The sequence below is a fragment of the Odocoileus virginianus genome, chromosome 23 (assembly GCF_023699985.2).
Source record: "Odocoileus virginianus isolate 20LAN1187 ecotype Illinois chromosome 23, Ovbor_1.2, whole genome shotgun sequence".
NCBI lineage: Eukaryota > Metazoa > Chordata > Mammalia > Artiodactyla > Cervidae > Odocoileus > Odocoileus virginianus.
In genome coordinates, this window is record NC_069696.1 from 15100106 (window position 1) to 15116532 (window position 16427).

General features: G+C 58.1%; 1 long non-coding RNA gene across 4 annotated transcripts; it reads right to left on the reverse strand.

Annotated features, from left to right (window-relative positions):
* Positions 1-2543: 2543 nt before the first annotated feature.
* LOC139030585 (uncharacterized) lies at positions 2544-9942 on the reverse strand. Of its 4 annotated transcripts, none has more exons than XR_011482974.1 (4): positions 9791-9942; positions 5979-6186; positions 5573-5674; positions 2544-4808 (listed from the first exon to the last, which is right to left on the reverse strand). It is a non-coding gene; the product is annotated as an uncharacterized lncRNA (long non-coding RNA). The 4 variants fall into 4 exon arrangements; XR_011482975.1 differs by having other exon boundaries at positions 2544-4377; positions 4660-5674; XR_011482972.1 differs by having other exon boundaries at positions 2544-5674.
* Positions 9943-16427: the final 6485 nt, after the last annotated feature.

Genomic DNA, 16427 nt, shown 5'->3' on the forward strand with positions numbered 1-16427 from the left:
GCACTAATTTCACTCCCGGAGCCCCACCCTCCTGATGTCATCACCCCCCAACACGGTCGTGCTGGGGCGAGGATCTCGGCATACACACTCAGGAGGACTCGCACGTTCAGACCCCAGCGGGCAGCCTACAGGGTTCGAGTGAGCAAACAAGGGCAGGGGTGGGAAAGGAGGGGGTTCTGAAAGGACAAGGTCAAACCCTGTACAGAGGGGACCTCTGTCCCTCCCTGCAGGCTGCGAGGGGGCGGCCCTCGCACGAAGCATTCCTGCAGAGCCACCCCGCCCGCCAGCACACAGACTCGCAGGCTTGCCTCCGGGCCTGGTGGCGCTGAGCCAGCTCTCGCCCCGCAGGACCGCAGAGGAGCGGCTGGGCGTTTGGAGAGCCCTTGCCCTCCTTGCCGCGCGCCCTCTGGGCACTTAGCGCCGCCACCTGCCGGAAGACGCTGCTCCCAGCCTCCAGGCCTTTCTTTTCCTGAACGGAGCCCAGGATCCCCGCCAGCTTCAGCACACCAGTGGAGTTTGCAAAATTAAAGTGTTTTTTTTCCCTTAAATAAAAGTAGATAATCTCTGAATCCATTTGCTCTCCACTTTCTGTATCCTGCCTGTGCAGAAAAGGCAGTAAAAGAAAGCATCCTGATCCCTGCCCCAGCTTTCTCCATGTCTCCGGGGAAGGGGGCCCCTCCCCTCTGCAGAGCCATCCTGGGGCCCCCGCGGAGACTCCCAGCACAGCCCCACCGGCCACAGCGTCGCTCCGAGCCGTGTGCCCACGTCTACAATGGGACTTCCACGGCGGGCCCCACCCGGGTGGAAGGAGCTGGGAGTTGACAGAGCACAAAAGCTGCTTTGCAGGAGAGAAGGCTGTGAGACCATAGATTAGACCTGCACAAGGGCCGTGCTCGACGTCTGACCCTGATCCGCCGTGCGTTCCTCATCAAGCCCTGGGGGCCCCTTGAGCTGGATGCTGGGGCTGGTCCTGGTCTCAGCCCTGGGGACTTAACACAGGGGAGTGGGGGGCTCACTGCTTCCCCCACGTCACAGCAGCAGCCACGGCCTCTGTCCACTGCCCAGCCTGCTGGACGCCGACTCTGGAGGGACTCCCAGAGACCCTGGGAGACTGGCCGCTGCCCAGGGGGCGGTCTGGGACCCGGGGCTGATGGGGCACGGACTCTGTTTTCTTGTCCTAAACCTGAGGTCCCCGCAGAACGATGGGGCCCCTGGCCTGAGGAGGCAGGGCTGGAACAGGGCAGCCAGGATCATCCAGCCACACCAGCCCTCATGGGGCTGACCCTCTGGTCCCGCACAGCTACTGAAGTGGGGACACCTCCTCAGAGTCGGGGCCCCCACCTGCTGTCAGCCCGCTCCCCTCCCCAGGTGGGGCAAGCCTCTTCCTGTGGTACTGGGGCCTCATGGAGCCTGAGATGGGGGCGACTCTCCCCCAGGATGACAGACTTTGACATCACGTCTCTCCTCCTTCAGGTCTGGATTTGCTCTCATCTGACACATCGTCTCCATCTGCAGCAGGGAGCAGGAGGGCCTGAGGGAGCGGTGGACGGGGTGGGGTGCCCCGAGGGGGCTCCCACCCCAGGGGAGGGGAGCAGGAGGGAGGAGGAAGCCCCGGGGACCTCCTGAGCAGCCAGGCGACCTCGCGGTGTTCATTTATTATTATTTTATCAAACTCTACAGTGAGAGAACTGATGACCACAGCCGTGACAGCACACATGCAGGACGGCACCTGGGGCATCCGCGCGTGGTCGTGAACGGACCCTGGGGGTCGCACACCCAACCCTCCCGTGGCCGCTCCCGAGCAGGGACGGCACGTGAGACCGGCGTCCCAGCCGCTGCCACGCCTGTGCTCAGGACCGAGACCGCGTCCCAGCCGCCGCCACGCCTGTGCCCAGGACCGAGACCGCGTCCCAGCCGCCGCCACGCCTGTGCCCAGGACCGAGACCCGCGTCCCAGCCGCCGCCACGCCTGTGCCCAGGACCGAGACCCGCGTCCCAGCCGCCGCCACGCCTGTGCCCAGGACCGAGACCCGCGTCCCAGCCGCCGCCACGCCTGTGCCCAGGACCGAGACCCGCGTCCCAGCCGCCGCCACGCCTGTGCCCAGGACCGAGACCCGCGTCCCAGCCGCCGCCACGCCTGTGCCCAGGACCGAGACCCGCGTCCCAGCCGCCGCCACGCCTGTGCTCAGGACTGTGGCCTGCGGTCCCGAGGCCACCCCCAGAGCTGGGCCCTGACCCCTCCAGAGCCCCCGCCCCTGCTGGCTGCGGCTCCTCTCTGCCCTTGTGGGTCAGCAGACAGCTTCTCCTCCGTCACGGGGATGCGGGTGACGCGGTGGGAGCTGGGCTGGGGGCCCCACCCCCCCACTGGACACCAGCCTTTCTGGGGGGCTGAGCCGGGGCTGCCTGCCCTGCTGTGAACACAGACCCCCACCCAGCCTGAGCCTCTGTGCCCCTGTCCTCGCCCCCCGTCTCTTAGTCCCCGGGGCGTGCCAGAACCAGGACTCACGTGTCAGCAGGTTTGAGTAAAAATGACATCCTAAGGAGGGCGGTTAACAGAGTATTCCTTTATTGAAAAGCAGCAGCTGATAAATATTGAATTGCAGTTTTGTTGCAAATACACCAATTATCTCCCGGAAAACGGGAAGCAGGGCAGCGGAGCCGCGCGTGACAAAATGTCACTCCGCTAATTGAATTTCTTGATTGACTCAAATATTCCCGGCTCTGAAATGCAGACAGGGAGTGGTTTCCATGCCTACAGCTCTTCCCCTCCCTGAGGTCGGGGTGGGAGGAGCTGGTCCTGGGAGACCCCCAGGGGCTCCGCTGTGTGTCTCCCCATGGGTGGGCCGGGCAGGGCCACGCTGCGTCCACGTCCACGCCTCCGTGGGCGGCTCTCCCCGCCGCTGTCCAGCCTCTCTGCCCATCCTGGAGACGGGCGGCTGTCTCCCAGGCCGGGGGTCCTGCAGCCTCGGAGCCCTGACCCTCCCTGTCGTCGGTAGCCCCCTGGTCTCTCGTATGGAGTGAGTCTCATTCGCCGGGAGGTGACCACATGCCGCTGAAGCAGGGCACGCTGAACACAGCTCAGTTTCCCGAGGGTCTCCCTGCTCCCTCCCTTCCGAGTCCGTCCCTCCCCCTCTCCCCTCTGACGCCCTCCGCTCCCGTCCTCTCCCTGGTATCTGCAGGCCCTGCTGCCCAGGCCTGTGGCCCCCTGCCTAGCGTACCCCCATCACGGCCGGATCTCCTGCTTTCTGGGCCTCCAGGCCCCACCCCGTGTAGGTAACGGGATCAGAGTTCCTGCCCCGGGGGCTGCTCTCCTGGGAGGCAGACACTTGTCCTGTTTCCCTGGGGCCGCTTCCCCAGCTTTCTCCCCTGTGTCTCCCAGCGCTTCTGGCGCTGCTGGGCAGCACGCGTCTCTTCCACCTGCGGAGGCTGGAACTCACACACACCCCCCTAGATATCTGGGAAGCAGACAACAGGGAGCCGCTGTCCAGCACAGAGATGCCCCTCAAGCTCTGCAGGGACCCACACGGGAAAAGAAGCTAGAAAAGAGGGACGCGTGTGTGACCGAGTTTCTGCTGGACGCCTGAAACTAACGCACAAATCAACTATATGCAAATAAAGCTTTTTTAAAACATCACTGGAGCCAGCAGAGGCGCCCCTTCCTCCGTGTGAGTCCCTCTTGCCTTAGGGCCCAGCCCCTCCCCGCCCCGTCCCCGCCCCGCTCCCGCCCAGCCCAGGCCCCCTGGGACCTTCGGGGTCACCAGCTCCTGGGAGGGTCAACGCCGAGGCCGGTCGATAAGAAGGCCGGGGTCCCCGAGGAGGAGAGACGGGTCTGGGGCTCTCCAGGAGGAGGAAAGGACACGCGTCTTTTTCTACCTTCCTTAGTAAGGATTACGTAACAACAATGTGTCCTGCTTGAGGGCATGTTTCTCCTTCCTGAAAACTTTCTGACTAATCCTGTTATCTTAAATGTGTACTATGGGAGTGGGTCTAGGAAGATCTTTACAACCTTGAGACATTCTTTTGATTTATTGCAATAGCCAGTTAAGAGTATCTAGCTCCCTCGCTAGGACGAGGGACGGGGGCACTGCGTCCCCCTTCTGATGTCTGTCTCAGAAGCTTCCTCTGTGCCTTGTCTGACTTTAGTAAAACTCTGCCAGACAAATGCTCTTGAGTGATCAAGCCTGGGTCTCTGGTCCTGAAGCTAAATCTTCTTCGGAGATCACGAACCCGACATCGTTCACTGTAAGCTCTCGCTCCCATTGTGTTAGTCACTCCCATCGCACTTACCTCCAGCCCCCCGGGACTCTGGTTTTCTCCCCGTCTTCTTGTTCCGCCAGCCAGGCAGCCCCTCCTCAAAGCCCCCAGCCAGGAGGGTGCCCTGGGGGAGGTGGGCACAGAGCGAGTGTGTGGGTCAGAAACTGCTGAGCAAAGGCGGTGGGTCGGGTTAAAACACTCTGCCTGCTGAGTCAGAGCGTGTATCTCTCCCGTGAATCTCCGCATCTCTGCCCTCGGCCAAGGTGAGCCCGTCCCTGCGAGGATCTGATGACGTTCCCTCATCCACGTTCACACAGCTCCTGACCTCACAGGGCCCCCTCAGGGGACAGCGGGCTCCTGTCCCCGGGGTCCAGGGCCTGGCGCCCACCGCCCCCTGCAGCCTCACCTGCCTGCCCTCATGGGCTGGGCTCCCATCCAGTGGGCCTAAGGCCTGCGGCGTGCTGAGAGTGTCGCCTGGCCAGGGGGAGCGTGGTGATTCCCCTGCCGCGTACATGTGCTCCCTCCAGCCCCCGGTCACCTGTCGTCGAGATAGATCTGCGGGGAACACTGCGGTAAGAGTCAGCTTGTCTGGGAAACATGGTCTCCGGGCACATTGATGGACCCCGAGGCTGTGTGGGGCCACCGGACCCCAGTGCACCTGTCCAAGACCCCAGGACGCGGCAGAGCATTCAGGACGGACTGCTGCTTCCTTCCGGCCAAGCACTGTCTGTCTAGAGGGAGACAGGGGGCCACCGGAGTGCAGTGGGGCTCCCTGCCCCAGTCCTTCCCCGGGCGCCCTCCCCCGGGACAGTCAGACGAGAGGAGGAGGCGGAGGCCCTGGGGGCGGTCTTTCCAGCTGCAGCCCCACATCCACTTTCCAGGAGGAGCCGGCCTAAAGAGAGGCGTGTGGGAAGGGTCAGCCTCAGACTGGACCGTGCTCTGGGGCTGGGCCACGCGGCCCTGCGGTCCATCAGCCTGCTCTGCCGTGGACCGTGAGTTTGGGGCAGCGGGCAGGCTATCTGCTCACCAAAGGGACTCCTTTGAGTTGGAGAGGCGGTGTCAGCCGGGCCCAGAGCTGCTTGGCCTCGGGCTCACCGCACCCCAGGGCCCACGTGGCCCGTGTCCTGGGCCCCCGAGTCCTCAGCCCCCGTGACCTGGGCGTATTCACTGGCTCACTGACTTCCCTGCCTTGCTGACTGGGTTAATGTTGAGTGTGGACAGTGGAGGCCAGGCCACTGAGAGAGGCCTGGAAGGAGCAGGTACTGACCCCCGCCTCAGGCAAAGAGTTGACTTGCACCCCCCACCGGGAGGCCCCCGACCTTGCTTCCTGCGGGATCGATGCAAACGTCTCTGTCGATAGATCTCACCGCTCTCTCAGCACAGATCGACACCTTCGTCCTGGTGTTACGCTGCCCAGACGCCTGGAGGGAGGGGGCGTGGAGGGCCTGTGTGAGTGGGCGTCACGGGCCCCCTGACCAAGCTGCCCAACAAGATGACCAGAGACCTTTCACCACAGACCCTCACAGCCCCCCAGGCCCACTCCTCCCTCCTCCCAGGGGACAGCACTAGGAGAGACCCCACCCCAGGCCACCCGCCCCCGGGCCACCCACCCCGTCACCCACCCCTGGATCACCCGCCCTGAGTCACCCACCCCATCACCCACCCATCACCCACCCTGGATCCCCCACCCTGAGTCACCCACCCCATCACCCACCCCATCACCACCTCCTGCTGGCCGGGTGGTGTCCTGTGGCTTCTCTGAAAGGCAGAGGAGAGGAGCACGGGCAGGAAGTCACCTCCAAGACGCGTGCCCGCTGGGTCTGCAAAGCCTGGCTCCACGTGCCCCCCGGCCGGTCCTGGAGGGCGTCCCGGACCACAAGGGACCACCGCTCACGACCTCCTGGTGAGCACGGAGTGCGCCGCCCTCGGGGGCCTGGGGAAGGCAGTGGGGAGGAGGGCGTTTTGTGGAGCTGGGTCCCTGCTGTGGCGGAGGGTATGCTGACCCCAGGCCTGTGCAGCGAAAGGCCCTGGGCGCCTGGGCTTGTGCCCCGGAGCATCCCGACGCCCGAGATCACCTCCCTTCCTGCTCCCGCCCCAGACGGGGTCCGAACACGCGACCTGGCAGCTTCCTGTCAGGCATTCACTGCAGGAGCAGCCCTCCCCAGTGCTGCCATGAAGCCAAAGGCCTCCGTGTGGCCCCAGAGGTTTGGCCAGCGGGATCCAGAGCCTGTGGGGCAGCTGGGGCCCTGGGGGTCTCACCAAGCACCTGTCTTCCCATCATGGCTGCAGGGGGTTATGGGGGGCTCTGAGCACCCAGCGGAGCCCGGCCCTGTGTCTATGGGCCCTGGATCAGGACTCGGGTCAGCCCAGAGACAACAGTACCCAGGTTCTTTGGAGGACCTGGCTCTTCACGGCCAGAAATGGGGTTCAGCGCTCAGCAGTTGCCTGCTCACACCTAGTGGTCATCCCCGAGAGCACACGGCCCCTCGGGGCACCAGAGAGGCAGGGAGGCCGCAACCGCAGGGGATGTGCGTGAGCGGGAGGTTCCCGCTGACCCGGGGGAGGGAGGCAGGCAAGGTGGCCTCTCGAGCCACAGCTCAGCCTGGAGGCTCCGCGTCTTCCCCTGCTTTCTCCCTTGGGGGGCCTGTGTCCACCCCCAGGGACAGGCCTGGTTTGTGCCGCGACCCTGACAGCATCAGGCGGGGTTTCAGCAGCTCCTGGGTGATGCAACTCCACGTGAGCACCGCAGGACCCAACAGCCTGGTCCTGAGACCCTCGGGGCCCCACGGAGCTCCCCTCGCTGCCCTGCAGCCCCCATCTCTGCCCCCTCCCCATCAGCACCTCCCCTGCTCCTGGCCTGGACCCGCTGAGCGGGAGGAGCGGGCTGCATAGTCTCAAGGCAGTGACCCGAGCCCCGTCAGCCTTGGCAAGTGACCGAGAATCACAGTGGGTGTTAGGTGGGCACTTCTCGCTGGGCCAAGTTCTATTAAATTATAGGTTTTAATATCATAAAACAACGGAATTAGAGGCTTGGTGACCATTAGCTGTATTCACGCCCGCAATGGAGTCCGCAGAAGGCCCAGAGCCCGCCAGCCGTGACCTCCTGGCAGCCTTGTGGGTGGGCTGGTGTCTCCCCACCCCCACCCCAGGGCTGGTCCCGACCCCACACAGACCCCGTCGCAGCTTCCCAGCTGGACGGAGGGCTGGGCCTCCAGCTCAGACTCAGAGGAGGAGGGTCTTCTGGCTGAATGGGGGTGAAACTCCCCTCCTTGGACACTGCTTGCTGTAGAGACGGGCCAGGCACAGAGGCCCCCAGAAGCAGAGCCGTGAGTCGGAAAGGGGGGTGGCAGGAACAGGCTGGGTGCTCGGCCCCCCGCCCTGCCTCCTGGGGGCTTACAGAGTGTGCCCTTCTGACACTCCCGGACGAGGTGGGACGAAGCCCCGTGTGGCCGGGTGGGCTGCACGGGGTCAGTGGCAGGGAGCTGGAGGCCCAGGCTGAGCCCTGGCTGTGGCCGGTCTCCGTCTGGTGGCCCCGAGGTTGGAGGACGGCCTGTAGGCTCCGGGCAGAGCCAAGTCCCCGAGTGAGTCATCTCCAGTGACCAGGGGCCCCTCCGCCCCCACAGGACAGCGGTCACAGCTGCTATCGGTGTGAGGTCAGGCCCGATGGAGATCATAATGAGCGTTTTGTAAAATAAGTTAGGGGATTTGTGTGTGTGCGTATGTGATGAATCAATTGGAAGACAAATGAAATACAGATTCTTTGTTTTTAATATTTACTTTGCTATACTGGGTCTTAGTTTTGACATGGGGGATACAGTTCCCTGACCCTGCAACGGGAGCACAATATCTTAGCCACTGGACCACCAGGGAAGTCACTGAAATACAGATTTTAAGTGAGTGACTTGGCTGAGAGGAGAAATAAAGCACACGTGTGCCCACAGGTGTATGGTCAAGAGCCGGTGAGAAAGAGGACATGAGATTCTCTGTTAACTGGCCCCAGACCCACTGTGACATTGAGGTCACATCCCCAAAGTGTCCCAAGGACTGAAGGGTTCAACGACCACAAAGAAAAGCGTGTTTTTGCACAGGACAAAGGCCCCCTCCGAGTGCTCCTGACAGTGAGCAGAGCGGGTGACTGGGGAGCTTCTAGAAGGCTCCAACACACACTCCTGGGGAGGAGCCTCGGCTCGGATGCATGTCTGCGTCCGTGAGCAGTGGATGCGGGACCCTCTCTGCCTGCTCCCGCGTCTGCAGCCACGACCCCAGCCCCCACCCCGCCCCCAGCTCCCTCCTCCCCACCTCTCACCCTCCCTCCAAACGGCCCCCTGGGCTCCTTCTGCCCCTGGCTGCACCTCCTCTCCTGCCAGCCCCTGGGTGACGGAGGCCCTCCAGGGTGACGAGACCACCTCGTCCTTGCAGCCTCGGGTGTGGACCACATGCAGATGTTCCCACCTGCCCTGAGCTCCACGCCTTCCTGGGAGGGTACAATCTAGTCAAAGCTGTGGTTTCTCCAGTGGTCATGTATGGATGTGCGAGTTGGACCATAAAGAAGCCTGGGCGCTAAAGAACTGATGCTTTTGAACTGAGGTGTTGGAGAAGACTCTTGAGAGTCCCTTGGACTGCAAGGAGATCCAACCAGTCCATCCTAAAGGAGATCAACCCTGATCTCACTGGAAGCACTGATGTTGAAGCTCCAGTACTCTGGCCACCTGATGTGAAGAACTGACTCATTGGAAAAGACCCTGATGCTGGAAAAGATTGAGGGCAGGAGGAGAAGGGGACGACAGAGGATGAGATGGCTGGATGGCATCACCGACATGAGTTTGAGCAAGTTCCGGGAGTTGGTGATGGACAGGGAGGCCTGGCGTGCTGCAGTCCACGGGGTCACAAAGAGTCGGACACCACTGAGCGACTGAATGACAACAAATGGAGATGCAGAGAACAGACCTGTGGACACCAGCGCTGAAGGAGAGGGTGGAATGAACTGAGAGAGCAGCATGGAGACGTGTACATTACCACCTGTAAAACAGACAGCCAGAGGGACTTTGCAGTGATGCAGGGGGCTCAAACCTGGTGCTCTGTGACAACCGAGAGGGGTGGGGGGTGGGAGGGAGGGGTCCGATTCACGTTGATGTGCGGCAGAAACCAGCACAGCGGTGTGAGTAACTACCCTCCCATCAAACATGAATTTCAAAAACCACTGAGAACAGACGCTGACCCTTCCGTGGGGGATGCCAGCGGAGGCAGACGGGCCGCTGAGGACTCAACCATTTTCCAACGTCGGTGCTGAACAGGGGAGGGATTTCTTCACAGACACAGGATAAATACCACGTAGCTGGGGGAGTGGGGCTGCCCTGGAGGCTCAGACGGTAAAGAATCCGCCTGCAATGACGGAGACCCGGGTTTCATCCCTGGCTTGGGGGCATCCCTGGAGACGGGTATGGCTACCCACTCCCGTATTCTTGCCTGGAGAATTCCGCAGACAGAGGAGCCTGGGGTTGCAAAGAGTCGGACACGCCTGAGGGACTAGCACTCACCTTTGCGGCTGGAGTTTAGTTAGAAATCTCAGCGGGGAGGCTGCATCGCGGACCCCCTCCTGAGTGCAGCTGCTTGTGTGAGGATCGCCCTTCACCACCCGCTTTTCCCAGAAGGAAAAGCAAACCGGCTTCCGGTGAGCTAGGGTCAAGGAAAGTCCCCTACACTGTCCAAGAACAAATTGTCCAGGGAGGCCTGCCTTTCCGGAAGGATCAGAGGGGAAAAGAACAGTCTGGCAACCGCATGGACTTACTGGCAAAGAGGAAGAAGGAGGAGAAAGAGAAAGAAATTGGCACCATGAGGAAAGAAATACAATAGAAACATTTATAAAAGCGAACTGGAGGAAAGAATAGCCCACGCAGTGAAGCTTTCTGTGAATTAGTTAAAAGCTTAATTAGAACACTGTTTCCACAGGACATGAGCTCGAGATGAGATGATTAGAAAATTATAGGAAAATGATGAAGATTTCCGAGCTCAGAAGAAGAACCAAGGCAGAAGTGCCACGATTTGCAAACCAGAATATTCATTAGAGCCGCGATGAATAGAAGAGACGCGGATGAAAACTAAGCTGTTGATACAGGACGTGGCTGGGATCTGTTCAGAGAACTGAGCAGAAAGTGCGCAGTTAGGTGGGGGCTGAACGCCTGGGAGAGCTAAGGGTCCGGGGACCACATGTAGGCAACCCGGAATACGTGACGTGAAAAAATGCCCTCGAAGATACAGCAGGCACAGAACCAGCTCATCCATCAGAAGGGCACGCGCTGCAGCGTGCTGACCCAGAACGACGAGGGCAGGACGCCTCCCGGTGGCCTCGTCGCCCTTGGGGCGAGCGAGGACAGTCCGGTTCCTCCCGGAGCACGTTAGCTCCAGGGACAGGGCGTGGTTGCTCTGTCTGCTTGGGGCGCCTTCCAGGAAAAAGGCAGTGTGGTTCTTGGCAGGAAAGAACTGTAAAGGCAACGGCAGTCATTCCGAAGTGCACTGGGAAGACCCAGAGGGAAGGATGGGGAGGGAGGTGGGAGCGGGGATCAGGATGGGGAGCACATGTAAATCCATGGCTGAGTCATGTCAATGTATGGCAAAATCCACTACAATACTGTAAAGTAATTAGCCTCCAACTAATAAAAATAAAGGAAAAAAATAAAGTACACAATGGATTCTGCCTTCTGCTGGAAACACCTACTTTGGGATGAAATCTCACCAGGAGAGAGATGGGCTCCAACCGCAAGGGATGGACGAGCTGAGAGGTTGAGGCTCAGGCCCTGTCCGCTGGGCTAGGCACGTCCCCCACCCCCTGCTCTCCCAGGTAGGCACAGCAGCGAGCCTGCTGAGGGTCAGGGCGGGTACGCGTGCCTCAGGCGTGCTCCGACAACCCTGACGTCACGAGACACAGGAGCGACGCCGCGGGGGTCAGTGGGGAATGAGCGCTGCCTACCTGAAGCCAAGTTTCTTTGTACACGAAGACGGACTTGTGAGAAAGGGTTCTGTGGGCTCAGAGTGAATTAAGTCCCCTCTAACCCAAAGCTCGAGAGACATGAGATGTCTCACGGAGGCATTTGGTCCAGGTGATGGCTGGGCCACAGCGAACAAGCCGATGGAGGAAGAATACTTGGTACAAATGCCAACAGTGTACGGATTAAAGTGTGTTTCAGTGCAGAGAAGATGAACCAACCTTGGCGATGCTGGACCTTACAATAGCAGCGTAAGTGTAAGTGACGTGACTATACGAGCCGGCGGAGGCGCTGCAGGGGAGGGCGGGGAGGGGCTAACTTCCTCATCCTTCAGGGCAGGTCCGGCCAGCAGAGACCACCCAACCCCGGTGCACACCCACACACACTCGTGCACACTCACTCGTGCACACCCCACACACTCGTGCACACCCACACTCGTGCACACTCACACTCGTGCACACCCCACACACTCGTACCCACACACTCGTGCACACCCACACACTCGTGCACACCCCACACACTTGTACCCACACACGCATGCATACCCACACTCGTGCACACTCACACGTGCACACCCACACACGCGTGCACACCCCACACACTCGTACCCACACTCGTGCACACCCACACACTCGTGCACACCCACACACTCGTACCCACACACTCATGCACACCCCACACACGCGTGCACACCCCACACACTCGTGCACACCCCACACACTCGTACCCACACTCGTGCACACCCACACACTCGTGCACACCCACACACTCGTACCCACACACTCGTGCACACCCACACACTCGTGCACACCCCACACACTCGTGCACACTCGTGCACACCCACACATGCGTACCCACACTCGTGCACACTCACACACGCGTGCATACTCAGATAGAACACCTCTCCAGCCTGTCATTGTCTCTCATATTAATGTTTTTTTCCTAAGTTCTTTGTGTGTGCCCTGGAGGCAGGCATGGCAGCCCGCTCCTGCGTGCTTGCCTGGAGAATCCCATGGACAGACGAGCCTGGCGGGCCACAGTCCACGGGGTCGTGAAGAATTGGATACGGCGGAGGCGACTTAACACACACAGCACAGCAACAGTGTTAAGATCAGAATCTCCAGAAAAACAAAGTCATAAATCACAAAATAAGAGAATAGAATATAACCAATGTTGGAATAATGGCAGTAAGTGGGCGCTTTTGATACAGTCTGTGTTTTAAGTTACAGAGGGAAAATGCCCTCATAAAACTCCAATAAATCACTTTGGTTTAATCACTAGAATATAAGTGAAATTTATAATGTCATCTGTGAGGCACTCTTAGCTTCTCATGCTGACAGTTCAGGAAAAAATGGCATTCTTTCAAGCTTGCCTAATTAATTTATTTTAAAATTAATAGTTATTAGTTTTCTATTTTTAAACATTTCCTTAAACCATTAATTTGCTTTCTCTGTTACTGTTCGCCTAACTTCAGAGGTGATTTTGGGTCTTTATTTTCTTTCATGGGCTCAGACAACATCCTCTCTCTGAAAGGACCTACAGATAGCCAGCCTGCCTTTCCCACAGTCATTCTTGACATCGGGAGTGGGAGGCCTGGCCCCCTGGGTCTGTTTCTTAAGCATCAGTGGGAAGAAGAGCTGGCCTCTATCTGTCTGCATCTGTTCCCAGGGGCGTGTGGGCACCACGTGGCTGGGTCCTCCGAGCCCTGCCAGGAGATGCTGCTAGAAGTCCACTCTACAGACAGGAAGTGGTCCCAAGACGAATGTCTCCATGGTTACTGGAAAGTGAAAGTGTTAATCGCTCAGTCACGACTGACTCTTTGCCACCCCATGGACTATAGCCTGCCAGGCTCCTCTGTCCATGGAATTTTCCAGGCAAGAATACTGGAGTGGTTGCCATTTCCTCCTCCAGGGGGACTTCCTGACCCAGGGATCAAATGCAGGTCTCTTGCGTTGCTGGTGGATTCCTTACCATCTCAGCCATCAGGGAAGCCCATAGTTACTGGACGCCAGCTCCAAACCCAGCAGGTACGTTGTCAAAGCCAGAACCAGCTAAGTCTCCAGGCACCAAGAGTCCCCTCTGCAGGGGTGGACGCAGAAACTCAGGCAACCGCCGTGGCTATTTTATAGAAGCCGCTGGAGAAATTGCTGTCAGGTAAAGGTCATCAGAAAATGACCTGGGCTCTCACCACAGTTTGGTTAAACCCAAACCGCAAGCCAGGCATGGTCCAGCCCTTCTGCCTCCCCGACTGGAGGACCTGGGCGACTGTGAAGGGACATGTCCTGCTCCCTGAGCCCCTGATGGTTCTCGACCCACCCCAGACTGCTCGGCCAGCTCTGAGAAAGAGGAGTTCCTTCCCCTCTTCCACAGGCTGCGACTTCTACTTCCTTCCATGGGCTGAGACGGGCAGAGCACCGGGTCCTTTCTGGGCTGGAGCTCGTAAGAGCTGGTGTGCAGAGCAGGGACGGAGAGACCTTATCTGAGGCCAGGAAAGTGGGGCCCAGGTGTGCAGACCAGACCCTGGGAAGACCAAGGCTGCGTAAGTGCGGGGGCAGCACGTGCACCCCCAAAACTGTGACTCAGCAGGACCAGGTCACGGCGGGCAGTCACGGCGGGCATCAGGGTCTGTAAGGCACACATCCTCCTGTTCCTTCCATCCAGCTGACCGTGAGCTTCGATGCCGGTGCCACGAGGTTGGAGCACAAAGCTTCCATCGTGGAGGCAGCCCAAGCTGGATTTGCAGTTCTGTGGGGCCCTTCCTCCTGGAGGGAACCCCTCTCTGACATTCCTGGGGCTCAGACAGCACCGGCAGGGTCAGCTTGCAGACTCTCTGGGGTGTACGCTCCTCTGTGTCCAAGGACTTTAAGGAAGCTCCCTCCGTGTCTTTCCCCGGAGATGGGAGATGATTGGGACAGGTCACGGGTCCCTTTGTCACCCGGGTGCATCAGAAGCTGTGGGGTCTGTGTGTGAGAGCTGACAGCCCCCGTGGATCTGACACCACGGGCCCTGCCCTGCCCAGGAGACCCACGCCGTCTCAGGGGACCGGACTACCAGCCAACTGTATAATTTAAAAATTTCTACTGGTCACACTCAGCGAGGGAAAACAGCTGAAATATTTATATCTTAATCATCTCTTTCATTTAATCTAATTATCCAATTATTATCATTTCAACTCCAATTATCCAATATTATCATTTCAATATGTAGCCAATTTAGAAACTGATGCATGATGTAGTCCAGCTTTTTTGTAGTGTCTTTGAAATCCGGGGTGCATTTCCCACTTAGAGCACATGCCTCGACCTCGACTCTCCTGGGTTCAGGTGCCGTAGCCCCACAAGCTGCAAACCCCTGCAGAGGCCACCTGGCCGGATGTTCCCGGGTCTCAGGAGAGCCCGCCGCCTAGGAGCCCCTGGGAGCCGGCCCCTCAGTCACCAGCGCTGGGCTTTGTGTTTGATATTAGGGGTGATTTCCCTGGAAGATGCTAGAGAGGCATGGGTGACCCATTAGGAAACAGGCGGGTTTGTCCTCACTCCCAGGACAAATGAAATTCAATGAATTTCAATGAAATCCCAGGAGACCAGCCCCACCCCGAGAAGCCCCACCAGGACGCAGTAAGCAGAGTGGACAGGGGTGTCCTGGAAAGGAGGGGGCTCTTGCTGGGAACCAAGGGAACCAATTAACAGGAAACGTCAATTGCATTTCAACCCCCTGACGTCAAAGCCAGAACTTCCCTGCCAAAAAAGGAAGGCCTAAACTTTAGAAGGTAAACATTAATTCAACCAATATCAGACTGTATCCACTGTGTGCCCCACAGGAGGCATTCAGACCCAATGGTACCTGCCCTTGAGAAGGCCCCATTCTAGTTGGGGGACAGCTGTGTATGCAGACGAATAATTAAGGAATAATTAAGGACTCTGTGAGGTGGGTGTTGAGGGTAAAGTAGGAGTTCACAAAAGGATGTTGGGCAATAAGTCTTTCCGGGAAGCAGGATCAACTTGCAACTTCAAGGGCATTGAAAGGACAGAGCATTTTGGACAAGTGGACATAAGCGTGCCTGGGAGGCAGGAAGGAAGGGCTGGAGGGAGAAGGTGCCTAAGAATTAATGCCTTCAAACTGTGGTGTTGGAGAAGACTCTTGAAAGTCCCTTGAACTGCAAGGAGATCCAACCAGTCCATCCTAAAGGAAATCAGCCCTGAATGTTCATTGGAAGGACTGATGCTGAAGCTGAACAAACTACAGGAGATGGTGAAGAACAGGAAAACCTGGCATGCTGCAGTCCATGGGGTCACAAAGAGAATGACATGACTGAACAACTGGACATCTTTCCATAGATTTGTGGTTTTATATAGGATTGCCCTGCACTCCTTTATGGGACTACACTCCCAGCCTACTTTGCAGATGGTCAAGGCCAGATGACTGGGTTCTGGTCAATAAAGTGGTAATAGAGTGTAGTGTAGGATTATGGAAAGTCCCTTCCTTCTGGGAAAGTTAATGTGATGGGTGGAGCACCAGCAGCCATATGGGACCCTGAGGCAAAATATAAGGATCGACATCTTTTCCTGTTTCCAATGCATGCATTTCTGCTGACTGTATCTCTAGGTCTGGAGTTGCTGAGTCATGGGCTGGCCCTACCTGTAGCCTTTGTAGGCTTTATTACTTTTTTTAAGGTCTTTGTCCCAATTTGCGATCTCATCCATCCTGTAGGAAAGGTCTCTTTGCTGCTTAGCCTTACTCAGCATTTCCTGTCTTTCTCATTTCAGCATCTGCTGGACATTTCCCGTGGCTGAGAGCTTTTCGGGTGGTTGACAGCCATCAGTCCGCGCTTTTACCTTGTGCCAGGGGCCCACCCACATCCAGACCTGACTGATCTCTCTTCCTGGCCTCAGCTGCTCATTCCTCTGTCCAACCACTCGGCTTTTGTCCATTAAATTATTTGTGTAACTTTTTCATAAGTCATAATACCCCTTAGGCAAGTTGCCTGTGCTGGCTGTTCTTTTATTAGAGTTGACTAGAGTTTATAAGAGTTGTGCAGATTTCATGTGTATTTTGGAATGACTTTGAACCATTTTGTAGAATCTCATCTCCAAATAAGCCACATGAAATTTTGAATGAGATCATGTTGGGTGTATTTTATACACTTCAATGAAATCTTTAAAGAAAAAAAACTTCAAAAAGATCTTGTGTGTTCTTT